Source organism: Mesoplodon densirostris, chromosome 18 (genome assembly GCF_025265405.1).
Source record: "Mesoplodon densirostris isolate mMesDen1 chromosome 18, mMesDen1 primary haplotype, whole genome shotgun sequence".
Classification (NCBI taxonomy): Eukaryota; Metazoa; Chordata; class Mammalia; order Artiodactyla; family Ziphiidae; genus Mesoplodon; species Mesoplodon densirostris.
Genome location: NC_082678.1, coordinates 44,309,681 through 44,325,822, shown reverse-complemented (window position 1 = coordinate 44,325,822; position 16,142 = coordinate 44,309,681). Strand labels below are relative to the sequence as shown.

Genomic DNA, 16,142 nt, shown 5'->3' with positions numbered 1-16,142 from the left:
ATGCACCGCAACAAAGAGTAGACCCCGCTCGCCGCAACTAGAGAAAGCCCGTGCGCAGCAACAAAGACCCAATGCAGCCAAAAATTAATTAATTAATTAATTTTTTTAAAAAAGGTACAGTAAGGACTTCCCTGGTGGTGCGGTGGTTAAGAATCCGCCTGCCAATGCAGAGGACACAGGTTTGATCCCTGGTCCGGGAAGATCCCACGTGCTGCAGAGCAACTAAGCCCGTGAGCCACAACTACTGAGCCTGTGCTCTAGAGCCCATGAGCCACAACTACTGAGCCCACATGCCATAACTACTGAAGCCCGTACGTCTAGAGACCATGCTCCACAACAAGAAAAGCCACCACAATGAGAAGCCCACGCACCGCAACGAAAAGTAGCCCCTGCTCGCCACAACTAGAGGAAACCCACGGGCAGCAACGAAGACCCAACGTAGCCAAAAAATAATTAATTAATTAATTTTTAAAAAAAGCACAGCCTTCAGTAGCTTTTTCAGAAAGGATGCATAGGAGGGAAATGCTATGAAATGTTGCATACTTGAAAATGTCTTTATTTACCCTCATAGTTGATTGATAATTTAGCTGGGTGGAGAATTCTAGGTTGGAAATCATTCTGTTTCAGAATTTTGAGGGCATTGCTCTGTTGTCTTCTTGCTTCCAGTGTTATTCACTGAAGAATGAAAAGTCAAACCTGATTCCTAATCTCCATCTCTCTTTTTCTCTCTCAAAGATTTTTTAAATATCTTTGCCCCCATGTTCTGAAATTTCATGATGATGTATCTTGGTGGGTCTCTTTTCATCCTTTTTTCTGGGCATTTGAAGGACCCCTCAATCTGGAAACTCATGTCCTTGAGCTTGGTAAATTTTTCTGTATTGTTTTACTGATGACTGCTTCCCCTAAATCTTCTCTCTTCTCTCTGTCTGTAACTCCTATTATTTAGATATCGAACCTCTCAGACTTATTGTTTTAATCTTCTCATCTTTTCTCTCCTATTTTCTATCTCTTCATCTTCTTCAGGATTTCCTCAAGTTTACCTTCCAACTCTTCTATTACATTTTTTGGGCCTGCTATCCTGCTTTAACTTTTAAGGGCTTTTTTTTTCTCTTAATATTTGTAATTATATCAGCCTGTTCTTATAACACAAGTGCAATATATTCTCTTACCTTTATGAGTATATTAGTGATAGATTTTTTTTTTTTTTTTTTTTGTGGTATGCGGGCCTCTCACTGTTGTGGCCTCCCCCGTTGCGGAGCACAGGCTCCGGACGCGCAGGCTCCGGACGCGCAGGCTCAGCGGCCATGGCTCACGGGCCTAGCCGCTCCGCGGCATATGGGATCCTCCCAGACCGGGGCACGAACCCGTATCCCCTGCATCGGCAGGCGGACTCTCAACCACTTGCGCCACCAGGGAGGCCCCAGTGATAGATTTTTAAAGTCTTCACATCCCTGTATCCTGAGTGGTTGTTTGTTTTGTTTCATTTTGTTTTTCTTTTGTTTTGGGCTCTATCTTCAATGTCAGAAGCAGCATCTGATTCTTTTGGGAGGAAACTGCCTCCACCCATATTTTCAATCCATGCAAGTGGACTCACCATTTGCTAATTCTTTTGTCATGCATAATACACTTAACCTGCCTGGGCTTTAGTTTCATCATCAGTTAAATGAGGATGATGATAGAATCTATTTTATTGGAATTGTCAAGAGGATTAAGTGAAATAACACAGAGGACACTGATTTTGAGTCCTTTTCAGGCTTGGGGAGGCTAAATTGCCCAAGGTTACACATCTAATCACAGAAAATTTAGACTCAGATTCATGATTTACACATAATTAGTACTCAATGAATTTTAGCTATCTAAACTACTATTAAGGTGGCACTCACACCACCTCTCAGCTGACGAAGAGGAGTACGTGACCAAAGCCTGGCCAAAGAGATTCAGCATTGGGATTTTCGCTGGAATGATTTGAAAGGAAAGACTCTATTTTTGTTAGACTTTCACATTGGTAAAACATCATCCCAGAGTTGCTACTAGCCCTCTGTGATGGTTAATTTTACATGTCAACTTGACTGGGCCACAGGATGCCCAGATAGCTGGTTGACCCTTATTTCTGGGTAGTCTGTGAAAGTGTTTCCAGAAGAGACTAGCATTTGAATCAGTGGGCTGAGTAAAGCAGATGGCCCTCCCCACTGTGGGTGGGCCTTATCCAATCCGTTGAGGGCTGAATAGAACAAAAAGGTGCAAAGAGGTTGAATTTGCTCTCTGCCTATTTAAAGTCCTGTCCTCAAGCACTCCTAGTTCTCAAGCCTTCAGACTCAGACTAGAATCTACACCATCTGCTCTCCAGCTCTCAGGCCTCTGATACACCATCAGTTCTCTTTGGTCTCCAGCTTACAGATGGCAGATCATGGGACTTCTCAGCCTCAATAATCATAGGAGCCAATACCTTATAACAAATCTCTCTTTTATTTATTTATTTATTTATTATTATTATTTTTTTTTTCTTTTTTGCGGTATGCGGGCCTCTCACTGTTGTGGCCTCTCCCGTCGCGGAGCACAGGCTCCGGATGCGCAGGCCCAGCGGCCATGGCTCACGGGCCCAGCCGCTCCGCAGCATATGGGATCCTCCCAGACCGGGGCACGAACCCGTATCCCCTGCATCGGCAGGCGGACTCTTAACCACTGCGCCACCAGGGAGGCCCATAACAAATCTCTTTTTAGTATTTATATTCATATATAATTTACAACAATATATAACTTAAGGTTTCCTAATTTACACAGACAGAGATCTGGGGAACGTGGAGGAATGGACACTAAGGGTGTGGGATAATGGTGGAAGGAACATAAAATTGGATCAGGCCAAATTTACTGATATGGGCTCACTAGGCAGAGATTCTATATTTAGTTTGCAGCTTGGGAAGTTAGAACAGTTTGGTTGCTTGGTTGGCTGAAACATGGGCCAAAAGGTGGCCCACAGTGAGTGAACTGGAAATGATGAACCTGCCTTGGTTTAATGTCGAGGAAAGGATTCAAAGGATTAGGGAGATTGGAATGTTACAGGGTATTTGTCATTTAAGGCCTACTCACCTCACCCACTCTGGGAGGGTCTGGAAGACAGTGAGAAGGAAATTTGTGAGGGGAGCCCCAGCAGCCTGGAGGAGCTCTGAGATTGCTCTTCTCTGTAGGCCAGACCTCCCAGTGGGAACTGCGGCCACTGAATTGGAAACCCTAAATGTGATGGGAGTAACCAGATCCCAGGATGGTGGAGGCCAAGTGGTAGCACTCAACCACTCAAAGGCGAGATGGGCTTGGTTACCATAATGGATAGCAGAGTCAAAGTATTAATAGAAAAGTCTGACTCTCATAGACCTAGCTGGCTAGTTGATGGTGGTGTTCCAGAAGTGAAATAGATAGGAAGCCTACTAAATGCTTACTTGATCTATATGAGCAAAAAAATTCCAGGTCTGGTGAACAAAAGTCTAACTGGAATAAGGGTCCCACAGTCAATTCCCAGACTTGAGCCAGTTTACAGACCCAGAACCCGTTGAATGAAGGGGAGGCCAGTCCCCTTGAGGAAGGACCCTCGTATGCTACCCAAAATTTATGCTGTTGGTCTTTCTCTCAGCCTTCCCCCAAAGGGACCTTCAGCCTTTGCCAGAGTAATTGTGCATTGGTGGAAAGGAAATAATCAGACCTTTCAGGGACTTCTGGACACTGGCTCTGAACTGAAATTAATGCCAGGAGACCTAAAATGTCACTGTGATCCACCAGTCAGAGGAGAGCCTGATGTAAGTCAGGAGATCAATGGAGTTTTAGCTCAGGTCTGTCTCGTAGAGGGCCCAGTGGGTCCTTGAACCCACCTTGTAGCTATTTCCTCAGTTCCAGAATGTGTAATTGGAATAAATATACTCAGCAGCTAGCAAAATCCCCCCATTAGTTCCCTGACTTGTGGAGTGAGAGCTATTAGGGTGGGAAAGGCCAAGTGGAAGGCACTAGAGCTGCCTCTACGTAGGAAAATAGTAAACATTCCTGGAGGTATCGCAGAGATTAGTGCCACCATCAGGGACATAAAGGATAAAGGGGTGTTAATTCCCACCATATTGCCATTCAACTTGCCTTTCTCGTCTGTACAGAAGATAGATGGGTCTTAAAGAATAATAATGGATTATCACAAGCTTAACCAGGTGGTGTTTCCAACAGCAGTTATTGTACCAGCTGTGGTTTCATTGCTTGAGCAAAGTACTGTGTTGGCCAAAAAGTTCCTTCGGTTTTAAAGTAAGAATAAAAGACATTTTTGATTTTCACCAAGAACTGTATTGAACAATGTATTCACCGTTTTGTTACACTACCTTCTGCCATTTTTCAGGCAACTTTATAATTCCATCTTCCTAAAACTTTTTATTTCTTTGAGCAAAGAACTGTCCAGGTGCCTTTTATAGTCTTCCAGGGAATTGAAATTTCTTCTATGACGAGAATTTTGTAAAGACCAAAATAAATGGAAATCCGAAGGTGCAATGTCTGGTGAATATGGCGGATGAATCAGAACTTACCAGCCAAGCTGTAACAGCTTTTGTCTGGTTATCAAAGAAATATGTGGTCTTGCATCATCCTGATGGAAGATTACACGTTTTCTGTTGAATAATTCCGGACGCTTTTCATCAAGTGCTGCTTTCAGTTAGTCTAATTGGGAGCAGTACTTGTTGGAATTAATCGTTTCGCTTTCTGGAAGGAGCTCATGATAGAGGACTCCCTTCCAATCCCACCATATACACAACATCACCTTCTTTGGATGAAGACCAGCCTTTGGTGTGGTTAGTGGTGGTTCATTTCTCTTGCCCCATAATCTTTCCTTTCCACATTATTGTACAGTATCCACTTTTCATCACCCATCACAATTTGTTTTCACTATGTCTAAGGAGAGAATCACATGCAGAAATACGGTCAAGGAGGTGTTTTTGGCTTAACTTATGTGGAACCCGAACATCAAAGCAATAAACATAACCAAGCTGGTGCGAGTGATTTTCAGTGCTTGATTTGGATATTTTGAGTATGTCGGCTATCTTTCGTGCAGTATAACATTGATTATTCTCAATTTGATTGCTATCAACTTCAACTGGTCTACCCGACCATGGAGCACTGCCCAGTGAGAAATCTCCAGCACGAAACTTAGCAAACCACTTTTGACAAGTTCGATCAGTCCCAGCACCCTCCCCATACACTGCACAAATCTTTTTTTGCGTTTCAGTTGTGTTTTTACCTTCCTTGAAATAATAAAGCATAATATGCCGAAAATGTTGCTTTTTCTCTTCCATCTTCAATATTAAAATGGCTACACAAAAATTCACCAATTTTAATAGGTTTTTTTAAAAAAATGCATGCTGATATGATAGCTGTCATAATACAATCTAACAACATTGTTTCCAATGAAGTTAAAGACAACTAAGTGCTACTAGAGCCATCTTACGGAAGAGACCGAATGAACCTTTTGGCCAACCCAATAACACATCTCCTGGCACCTCGCATGCAGCTACTGATCTGGCAAATGCCTTTTTCTCCACCCTGTCAAGCAGTCTACTTTCAGCTGTCAAAGCCAACAACAGACCTTTACGATGCTACCTCAGGGATACACCAACTCTTCAGCCCAATGTCATAATTTAGTTCTCAGGAATCTTGATCACCTTTCTCTCCCACAAAGCTATCACTATGGTCCACTGCATTGATGACACTAATCTAATCAGACCTAGTGGGCAAGAAGTAGCAACTACTCTAGATTTGGTAAGACATTTGCATGCCAGAAGGTGGGAAATAAATCCAACAAAAATTCAGGGACCTTCCACCTCAGTGAAATTTCGAGGGGTCCAGGGGTAAGGGGCACGTCAAGATATTCCTTCTAGACATGCGATGCTGTTTGGAGCATTTGACAGCCCCCTATAGGTGAACTGCAGCGCAGGCCCTTAGGATTTTGGAGCAAAGCCCTACCATCCCCCCCAGATAACTACTCTCTTTTTGAGAAACAGCTCTTGGCCTGCTACTGGGCCTTAGCAGAGACTGAACGCTTGACCATGGACTCCCAAGTTACCATGTGACCTGAACTGCCCACCGTGAACTGGGCGTTACCTGACCCACCAAGGCACACAGTGCACGGCAGCGCTCCATCATCAAATGGAAGTGACATATACATGATGAGGCCTGAGCAGGCCCTGAAAGCACAAGTAAATTACATGAAGACGTGGCCCAAAGGTCCATGGGCCCCACTCCTGCTGCCCCTTCTCTCTCCCATCCTGCACCTATGGCCTCATGGGGAGCTCTCCATGGCAGCTGACAGAGAAAGAGAAGACTCTGGTCTGGTTTACAGATGGTTCTGCACAATATGCAGGCACCACCCAAAACTGGACAGCTGTAGCACCACAGGCCCTTTGGGGACATCCCTGAAGGACAGTGGTGTGGGCAGAACTTCAGACAGTGCACCTGGTTGTTCACTTCGCTTGGAAGGAGAAATGGCCAGACACGTGATTGTATACTGATTTATGTGTCCAATGGTTTGGCTGGATGGTTAGGGACTCAGAAGGAACATGATTGGAAAATTGGTGATGAGGAAATGTGGTGAAGAGATACATGGGCAAAAAACCATGAAGGTATTTGTGGCCCACGTGAATGCTCACCGAAGGGTAAGCTCAGCAGAGGAAGATTTTAATAATGAAGCGGAAAGGATGACCCATCCTGTGGATGCCAGTCTCTTTCCACAGCCAGCCCAGTCATCACCCACTTGGCTCATGAATGAAGCAGCCATGGTGGCAGGGGTGAAGGCAATGCACAGGCTCAGCAACACGCACTTCCACTGCCCAAGGCCAACCTGGCTGTGGCCACTGCTGAGTGCCCAACCTGCCAGCAGCAGAGACCAACACCTAGTCGTCGATACAGCACCATCCCCGAGGTGATCTGCTAGCTACTTTGTGGCAATGTTGACTATACTGGACAACTTCCATCACGGAAGGAGTACCATTTTGTTCTTCCTAGAATAGACGCTTACTCTGGATACAGATTTGCCTTCCCTGCACACAGTGCTTCTCCAAGAACTACCATCCGTGGACTTGCAGAATGCCTTATCCACTCCCATGGTATTCCACACTGAAATGCTTGACCAAGAACTCACTTCACACATTAAAAAAAAAAAAAAAAAGAACTTCACAGCAAAAGAAGTGCAACAATGAGCCCACACTCATGGAATGTACTAGTCTTAACATGCTCCCCACCATCCTGAGGCAGCTGGTTGGATAGAACAGTGGAATGGCCCTGTGAAGACTCAGTTACAGTGCCAGCTAGGTGGCAATACCTCTCAGGGCTGCGGCCAGGTTCTCCAGGAGGCTGTATATGCTCTGAATCAGTGTCCAATATACAGTGCTGTTTCTCCCATAGCCAGGATTCACGGATCCAGGAATTGGGGTGGAAAGGGGAGTGGTACCACTCACTCTAACCCCTAGTGACCCACTAGCAAAGTTTTAGCTTCCTGTTCCTGTGACCTTATGCTCTGCTGGCCTACAGGTCTTAGTTCCAGAAGGAGGAATGCTTCCACTAAGAGATATAACAATGATTCCAATTAGCTGGAAGTTAAGAGAGCCACCCGGCCACTTTGGGCATCTCATGACTGAATCAACAGGCAAAGAAGGGAGTTACTATGCTGGCTGGGGTGACTGATCCTGGCTGCCAAGAGGAAATTGGACTATCCACGATGGAGGTAAGGAAGAATATGTGTGGAATACAGGAGATCCCTTAGACATCTCTTAGTATTACTGTGTCCTATGATTAAGGTCAATGGAAAAGTACAATCCAACCCAGGCATGACTACTAATGGTGCAGATCCTTCAGGAATGAAGGTTTGGTCATCCTACAAGTAAAGAATGATGATGACCATCTCAGGTTCTTGTTGAAGGCAAAGGGAATACAGAATGGGTAGCAGGAGAAAGTAGTTATAAATACCAGCCACGTGGCCAGTTAGAGAAATGTAACTGTCATAGAAGATTTCCTCCTCATTTTGTTATGATTGTGTGGGAGTATCTTTGTTTTCTTTCCTCTCTTATTTCCTTATCATGCAACATAAGATGTACTGACTTTAAATCATAATATTTAAGTATTGTTAATTCTACATCATACTGTTTAAGTTAGAGGATAACAAGGAGAGTAAACATCACTCAAGGACTTTACCTCCTCTTCTGAGGAAGGGGTTAGTGCATTTTCAGTTGTATGGACAATTGTATTGTGTCAGGTGGAATTAAGCCTTTGTTATTCTTTACTTGGAGATTACTATGGTTTAAGGAGATATGTATGAGTGTCAACTTGACAGGGGGTGGACCTGTGATGGTTAATTTTATGTGGGCCACAAGGGTGCCCAGATAACTAGCTAAAAATTATTTCTGGGTGTGCCTGAAGGTGTTCCAAGAAGAGATTAGCATTTGAATTAGTGGACTGAGTAAAGAAGACAGTCCTCCCCAGCGTGGGTGGGCCTATCAAATCCATTGAGAGCTGAATAGAACAAAAAGGTGGAGGAAGGCTGAGTCCACTCTCTACCTGACAACTTGAGTTGGGACATCAATCTTTTACTCTCAGCACTCCTGGTTCTCAGGCCTTCAGACTCAGCCTAGAATCTACACCATCAGCTTTCCGGGTCCCCTTGGCTCTGTTTCTCTGGAAGACACTGACTAATACACCCTCTTTAACAGCTCTCATGGAGAGTCTATGTGAAAGTAAAACCAACACAAAATACAAATTAAGAGATGGAAATAGATTTCTCATGATAATCCATGAGTGCCTGGATCCAACTTGCCTGAGGTATTACGTGCCCTGACTTTCTAGTACTATGAATCAGTACATTCCTTTTCTTTCTCTTAAGCCACTTTTAGTTCAGTTTTCATCACTTGCACAGACAAATTGCAATACAATGAGAACATACCATTCTGAACCTATGTATTTCACTTAATGTATCGTTATCATATTTTCATATTATTAAAACTATTCTCCAACATTATTTTGCTTGGTATTATAGTTTATTTTTATCAAGCCCATAGTGGTGAACAGATAAATTGTTATTAATTTTTCAATATTATAGGTAACATTGATATTAATATCCTCATAGCTAAATGTTTGTGCCTATCATGATTGTTTCCTGAAAATAAATTCCTAGAACTGGAACTTCTGGGCCAAAAGTTATGGAGGATATTAAGACTTTGTTACATATAGTAAAAGTGACCCCTTGAAAGGTGATGCCAATTTATTCTCACACCAAAAACATATGGGAATGCCTGTTTTCTCCATCCACTGCCTACAATGGGTAGGATCTTTCTTAAAATCTCTGCTAAGTTAATCACATACACACAAAAGTGATATCTCATTTTACTCTGCATTTCTTTACTGAGTTGCCTGCCTTGTATAGATTTTTCAGTATTGTGCTAGATTCAGTTTGTTAACATTTAGGAATCCTGCATCTATATTCTGAAATTGGTTTCTTCTGGTATTCTATTTTCTCAGGATTATCAGGCTTTTTTCTAGCTTTATAAAGTAAGAAATACAGAGGTGTGAAGACGGACAAACCTGAGGTGGAGTCTAAATTCCATGGTTAGATGTATAACTTTGGGCAATTTAATCTTCCTAACCCTGAATAGGGGTGCCCACTGGGAAAGGGGCCAATTAAACCTCACAGAACCTGGAAAGGCTCAGCCCTTGGAGATTCTAGGTACCATAAAAACCGCAGGTGAGACATGAGGCTAAAATGAGGAGGTGCTTGGACATGTGTTACTGAGGGATCAGACCACTACCTTCCCTCATGTTCCATATTTGCAGGCTGGCACCTTCTGTACAAGAGACGGAAGTTTATCTTATGAAGAAATGAGATGCTCCGGACTTGGGGAGACCAGGTAGAGTAGAGGAAGTGGGGTGAGGGATGGGACTGAACACAGGGAGATTAAGTGAAACTTAACACTGAACGGTGGGGACCCCAGTCCTTCCCCAACCAGCTCCTAGAATTGTGAGCAGCTCATAACAAAGCAGGAGACGGGGCAGTTCTTTTCTGCAGAATGAAACTGCTCCAGGGGAAAGCCCTCCCTGCTCTAACACTTGAGGGTATTCCCAATAAGAGAGCCCTTTCACTTACCAGTTTCCCTGTGTGAGGTCTGTGTGTCCACAACCCTGCCCAGGTACTCAGAGCTTCCAGTCAGAGTTATAATGCTGCACACCTGTGTGAAGAGATAGCCAAGGAACATAAGACATTTGAAGAGAAAACAAATAAGAGAATTTTTATTTTTTATTATAACATTTTTATTATAACTTCTTAATTATATATATTGTATATAATTATATAACATAAATGTATTATAACTCATTCTTTTAACTTTACTATAATTTATATTATGACACTATAACAAAAAGAAATAAAGAGTCAACTGAAATAATTTAGGGGGAGAGAAGATGCAGAATAAACCCTTTAAAACACCCTTCTTTTTTTTTAATTAATTAATTTTTAGCTGCGTTGGGTCTTTGTTGCTGCGTGCGGGCTTTCTCTAGTTGCGGCAAGCGGGGGCCACTCTTCATCGCGGTGCGCGGGCCTCTCACTATCGCGGCCTCTCTTGTTGCGGAGCACAGGCTCCAGACGCGCAGGCTCAGCAGTTGTGGGGCACGGGCTTAGCTGCTCCGCAGCATGTGGGATCTTCCAGGACCAGGGCTCGAACCCGTGTCCCCTGCATTGGCAGGCAGATTCTCAACCACTGCGCCACCAGGGAAGCCCCTAAAACACCCTTCTTGACAGAGGTGAACACTTGTCCCCTTCTCCTGATATTTCTTTGCGGAAGAAGCTTAATCCATGCAAAAATAACATATCTCATTGGTAATTATGGGAAGATTAAAAGGGAACCCTTAACTCAGCTCCACCAATTTTTTCTTCTTGGGAGCCAGTGGGCCTACAGGGACCATGAGTTCTCCATCACTGCCCTCCAAACTTTTAGTTGTACAGAGAAGGGTGGAAGACTCAGTTTAGGACTGTGTTCTGATTACTATTGCTTTATAACAAGTTAACCCAAGGGAACTATACTCAGTTTTGGGTTTTTTTGTTTTTTGGCCACACCATGTGGCTTGTGAGATCTTTGACCAGGGATCGAACCTGGGCCCTTGGCAGTGAGAGCACAGGGTCCTAAACACTGGACCACCAGGGAGTTCCCTATACTCAGTATCTTATAAAAACTTACAATGAGGGCTTCCCTGGTGGCGCAGTGGTTGAGAGTCCGCCTGCTGAGGCAGGGGACACGGGTTCGTTCCCCGGCCCGGGAGGATCCCACGTGCCGCGAAGCGGCTGGGCCTGTGAGCCATGGCTGCTGGGCCTGCGCGTCCGGAGCCTGTGCTCCGCAATGGGAGAGGCCACAACAGTGAGAGGCCCACATACAGCAAAAAAAAAAAAAAAAAAAAAAAAAAAAAAAAAATTACAATGAAAAAGAACCTGAAAAAGAATATATATATAACTGAATCACTTTGCTGTATACTTGAAACTAACCCAAAATTGTAAATTTACTATACTTCAATAAAAATAAATAAATCTAATAAATATGAATATAAAGATGTGTATATGTATGTATGTATATACATAACAAGTTAACCCAAAACGTAAAGGCTTAAAACAAACATTTTCTTTTGCTCCCAGATTCTGTGGGTCAGAGATCCAGACAGGGCCAGCAGAAAAGGCCCGTTTCCACTGCATGACCCCTGGGGCCTCAGCTGGGAAGGCTCCAGGGCTGGAAGGCCTGACTGCTGGAGGCTGGATTCACATGGAGGCGACTTCACTTCCATGTCTGGTGTTTAAGGCTGACTGTCTGCTGAGACCTCTGCTTGGAGCTATTGATCGTAGCACCTACATGTGACCTCTCGCTACGGCCTGGGCTCAGACTTCTTACCTTACAGCTCAGGGCTCCAAAAAGTGTTTGGCAAACAAGGTAGAAGCTGCAAGCATTTATTTCTGGCCTCAGGATTCACACATCCATCATTTCCATCACACTCTATTGATTACAAGGGAGTTACAAACCCTCCCAGGTTTGGGGTGAGGGAAAGACATAGACCTGCACCTTTCAAAGGATAGTCTCACAGAATTTCTGGGTATCTTCTAAAACTGCCTCAGGGCATAATCTTAAAGACCCTAACATCTGATGCAAGGGACAAAAACATTAAAGAAATAAACGAGGAGGGGCTTCCCTGGTGGTGCAGTGGTTAAGAATCCGCCTGCCAATACAGGGGACACGTGTTTGAGCCCTGGTCTGGGAAGATCCCACATGCCACGGAGCAACTAAGCCTGTGTGCCACAACTACTGAGCCTGCGCTCTAGAGCTCGTGAGCCACAACTACTGAAGCCTGCATGCCACAACTACTGTAGCCTGTGCTCTGGAGCCTGCAAGCCACAACTACGGAAGCCCACACACTGCAATGAAGGGTAGCCCCCCCCGCCACAACTAGAGAAAGCCCGTGTGCAGCAACGAAGACCCAATGCAGCCAAAAATAAATAAAATAAATAAATTAAAAAAAAACAAAAAAACCCCTATCAGTGAGTAGCAAGTGAAAACAAGCTCAGGGCTCCCACTGATTCTGCATTATGGTGAGTTGTATAATTATTTCATTATATATTACAATGTAATAATAATAGAAATATAGTGCACAATAAATGTAACGTGCTTGAATCATCCCGAAACCATCTCCCCACCCCGCCACCCCGGTCCATGGAAAAATTGTCTTCCACAAAACCGGTCCCTGGTGCCAAAAAGGTTGGGGACCGCTGAACTAAGAGTTGGGAAGCCCGAGTGTGCATCACTGTTGTGGCCTAGGCAGTGGTCCCCATGGCACTAGAAAATGACCCATCAGATTGTGTAGGAACAATGTTTCCCTAGTTCCACCAGTGAACAAGAACAGAAGCAAGTAACAGCACTCAGAGCGGGGTCAGGGTGGGGAGTACTGGGCTTCCTGCACATAGGGGCAGGGGGTACTCAAATTACTAAGTGGAAAAACATGTGATATGTCTACCCTGAAATCAGAGCCTATGTTTAGTTTAAAGTTACACAGTTTATAATGCCGTGTTTGTATGTCCAATTTGTCCTCAAGGAACGAACACAAATTTCTCTAGCCCCGTGCCAAATATGGGCTCCAAACACTCATATAGCGGGGACAGTGGAGTTATCCTCGAGCCGACGGAAGTCTGAGCCGCACTGACACAGGAGAAAGGAAGGGGGTGAAATTATTCTTGTGTTTAGAAGAACACTTTAACAAGACTTTTCGGCTATGAAATGCAAGGTCCATCCCCCTCACCCACAGCCCCTGGGGTATAACCTAGTGAGAGAAGCTTTTTTTTTTTTTTTTTTTTTTTGCGGTACATGGGCCTCTCACTGTTGTGGCCTCTCCCGTTGCGGAGCACGGGCTCCGGACGCGCAGGCTCAGTGGCCATGGCTCACGGGCCCAGCCGCTCCGCGGCATGTGGGATCTTCCCGGACCGGGGCACGAACCCATGTCCCCTGCATCGGCAGGCGGACTCTCAACCACTGCGCCACCAGGGAAGCCCAACCTAGTGAGAGAAGCTTTGATCAAGAAGTTGAATCTGGGACTTCCCTGGTGGTCCAGTGGTTAAGACTCCATGCTTCCACTGTAGGGGACACGGGTTCGATCCCTGGTTGGGGAACTAAGATCCTGCTTACTGCAGGGCACGGCCAAAAAAAAAAAAAAAAAAAAAAAGATATTAAATCGTTCTGCAAAGAGAGGTCATGGGAATGTGGGATGAAAAACAGGGCCCTGGAAGTCTAGAAGAAGAGGAGAGTCTAGCTTTGGGGTGCACACATGGGCTTCCCTACTGCAAAGGGCCCAGCAAACCCCAGCCCCTGGTCCTTCCTGTGGTAAACAGAAGAACAAAATGGTAATTGTACAGACCAATAAACATTTTAAAATAAGAGGCTTAATTCTCCCTGTTGAAAATAAGAGACTTCTCCCCTCACACCTTTCTTAGAGCACTAACTTTAGAAAACTTGTAAGCTCTTTCTCTGCCTCTTTGAAATGTGTGTAAGCCTTTTAAGAAGCCAAACCAGCCTCTTGTAGCTTTAGGACCCAGGGATGTCTCTCCCAAGGCCCTGGGAGCCATCTCTTCGAAATGGAAATATCAGGAGAGAGAGCACCCCTATCTCCCAATCCTACGGGAGGGCAGGACCCTAACTGAGGTGGGCTCCTTGCTCCAAGTTGCAAAACTACCTCCTGTCATAAAGATGCTTTGTTTTTCCTGCAATTAAGCCTATTAATAACACAAAGGATCACCAATTACCGTAAAGTTAGGATGAATGGTGTGTGAAAAATAGTGCTCTCAAGCCTCTTACTTGAGAACTAGTTACTGTTTATCTTGAGAACATGCGTGTAATGGCTGTATCTGTTTGGCTCTATAACAGGGTGGGATACTTTATCTTTACAATCTCTTAGCAGATAGCCTGTGACGCACATCACATTCTGGTAATGCTTATTCAAATATAAAACTGTTTTCTTTCCTCCACTACCTTTGTGGAGAGGTTTTCCTGGGTTGGGAAATTTTGTTTTTAATTATATTCCCCAACATAATGCATGTGCTTAAAAAGGAAAAAAAAAAAAGTGGGAAGGTCTTGAGATGTAAGACCCCTAAATGGGATGGACATGGAAAAACAGTGGGGAGAGATAGAGGAATTTCTCAGAGTGACGCTGACATTCAACTGAAACTTGTTTCCAAAATGTAAATAATAGCATAATAGCAGCAAATACATACAGAGACTACAGTCAGGCATCGTTCTAAGTGTTTTACACATTAACTTAATTAGTTATGTAGTAGTTTGGATTATTGTTCTTAATTATTCACCCCCCACCCTGCCTCTGAGAACTCTCCAGTGGGCAGAAAAGGTTATCACGGATCAGCAGAGAAGCAGGCTGAAGTTTGGACTGGTTTTGGAAGTAGGTATGATGCAAACTCTCTTTTCTAGCTAAAAGTGACCCTTGAAGGGCGTGTGTGGAAAGGCCAGATTCAGCTACTACATAAGATGGGAATGTGAGCCACTCTATTTGGATATTACAGGATATCCCAAACTGGAGGAAATTGGGGGCCAGCATATGGCAGACACCAGCCCTGAGCACTGAGGATGTAGTAAGCAGGAGTGGGCCCAGAAGATAAGAAGGGGAAGGGCACTCAGTAAGGATCAGACACTTCCGTAAGGTTTGGAAGTGCCCCGGCCTAGCCCAACTGCCAAACACATCCACTGTGAGCCCGATGCTTAGAATGACTTGGGTCAAGAAGACCTGGAGAGGGACCTGCAAGAGGCTTCCTGGGTGGGTGGTGAAGCCTGAGCCCTGAATCATCCTTCTGACATTTACAAAGTCCTTAACCAGCACTGGCCCCACCGCTGCTCCCTGGTTTCCTGCCCTGAGTGCCACAAAGGACCAGGAAATAGTGGAGGGGAGGGCGGGCAGTGAGCAGTACAAAGACAAAAGGGAAGATGAAAGAAGTAGAACTTCATGACTAATAAAATCCTTACACCTAATTTTTTAGAAGGAAATTGAATTCTGGTGGGGAAAGCAGGCACCACGGTCAGTGAGGCCAGAATAAAAATTTACCTGGAACCTACAGAAGGGAAAGAGGCTGAATTCATTTGGAAGGGACAAAGTCCATGGGAATTGCCCACAGATGCTGAGTCCCCTAAGTGACTCCATACTGCGGCCTAACACCTGGTCCCTAACATTCTCAGCAGCCACTATGAAGGTTGGACAAAAGGAGGCTCTCACTGCCCTGCCTCAGTTAGGCCTCCCTCAGTATTGGGTGTGCCCAGGGTCCTAATCCAGCTATGTTTGCTATGAGGTTGGGGGTGGAGGTGAGGGGACAAGTCTTTCAGCTGTTACTTTTCCAGGTTTTAGGCAGCCTGGGGTACCTCTGGTCATTTATTGAAGGACTGGGCTCAAATGAGGTATAAATCAGGAACTGAAGACTTACTGGGCTGCACTGGGTCCAGAGCAGGACATTCCGCGTGGGCCCAGCACAGCCTAGCAGGCCGGCCTTCCAGGGCTCAGCCCACGGTCTTTCCCGGGTCCCAGCCCAGAAAAGCGGAGGCTTTCTCCTGAGTTTGGAAGAC

The 16,142-nt window shown here is 44.7% G+C and overlaps 1 long non-coding RNA gene across 2 annotated transcripts in view; it reads right to left on the bottom strand.

Annotated features, from left to right (window-relative positions):
* Window positions 1-16,142, bottom strand: part of LOC132477986 (uncharacterized) — a 71,704-nt gene that overhangs the window by 41,865 nt on the left and 13,697 nt on the right. For both annotated transcript variants that reach the window (XR_009530355.1, XR_009530356.1), the window contains exon 3: window positions 10,145-10,226. This is a non-coding gene — a long non-coding RNA (uncharacterized LOC132477986). The remainder of the gene's footprint in view (window positions 1-10,144; window positions 10,227-16,142) is intronic.